The sequence below is a fragment of the Bombus pyrosoma genome, linkage group LG10 (genome assembly GCF_014825855.1).
Source record: "Bombus pyrosoma isolate SC7728 linkage group LG10, ASM1482585v1, whole genome shotgun sequence".
In the NCBI taxonomy this organism is placed as follows: Eukaryota; Metazoa; Arthropoda; class Insecta; order Hymenoptera; family Apidae; genus Bombus; species Bombus pyrosoma.
Genome location: NC_057779.1, coordinates 11,795,353 through 11,797,068, shown reverse-complemented (window position 1 = coordinate 11,797,068; position 1,716 = coordinate 11,795,353).

The following is a 1,716-nucleotide window of genomic DNA, read 5'->3' as shown; positions in this document are numbered from 1 at the left end:
ATAACGTTATACGTTATAACGCAATGCTTCATAACGTTATACGTTATAACGCAATGCTTCATAACGTTATACGTTATAAGCTAATAGTATATAACGTTATACGTTATAATGTAATACTACATAACGTAATACGTTATATCGTAATACCACATAACGTTATACGTTATAACGTAATGCTATATAACGTTATACGTTATAAGCTAATAGTATATAACGTCAAACGTTATAATGTAATACTATATAACGTAATACGTTATATCGTCATACCAGATACCGTTAAACGTTATAATGTAAAGCTATATAACGTTATACGTTATAACGTAATACTACATAACGTTATACGTTATATGCTAATAGTATATAACGTTATACGTTATAATGTAATACTACATAACGTAATACGTTATATCGTAATACCACATAACGATATACGTTATAAGCTAATAGTATATAACGTTATACGTTATAATGTAATACTACATAACGTAATACGTTATATCGTAATACCACATACCGTTAAACGTTATAATGTAAAGCTATATAACGTTATACGTTATAACGTAATACTACATAACGTTATACGTTATCAGCTAATAGTATATAACGTTATACGTTATAATGTAATACTACATAACGTAATACGTTATATCGTAATAACACATAACGTTATACGTTATAACGTAATGCTATATAACGTTATACGCTATAACGTAATACTACACAACGTTATACGTTATAAGCTAATAGTATATAACGTTATACGTTATAATGTAATACTACATAATGTAATACGATATGTCGGAATACCACATGACGTTATACGTTATAACGTAATACCATTTAACATTATACGTTATAAGCTAATAGTATATAGCGTCATACGATATAATGTAATACTATATAACGTTATACGTTTTTACAAAATACTAAATAATGTTATACGTTATTACATAATACTACATAACGTTATACGTTATAACGTAACACTATATAACTTTATACGTTATACGGTAATGCTATATAACGTTATACGTAATAACGTAATACCATATAACGTTATACGTTTTAAGCTAATAGTATATAACGATATACGTTATAATGTAATACTACATAAAGTAATACGTTATATCGTAATAACACATAACGCTATACTTTATAACGTAATGTTATATAACGTTATACGTTACAAGCTAATAGTATATAGCGTCATACGATATAGTGTAATACTATATAACGTTATACGTTTTTACAAAATACTAACTAGTGTTATACGTTATTACATAATACTACATAACGTAATACCACATAACGTAATACGTTATATCGTAATACCACATAACGTTATACTTTATAACGTAACACTATATAACGTTATACGTTATATGGTAATGCTATATAACGTTATAAGTTATAATGTAATACTATATAATGATATACGTTATAAGCTAATAGTATATAACAGCAAACGTTATAATGTAACACTACATAAAGTAATACGATATGTCGTAATACCACAAAACGTTATACGTAATAACGTAATACCATATGTCGTTATACGTTATAAGCTAATAGTATATAGCGACAAACGTTATAATGTAATACTATATAACGTAATACGTTATATCGTCATACCACATACCGTTACACCTTATAATGTAATGCTATATAACGTTATACGTTATAACGTAATGCTATATAACGTTATACGTTATAACG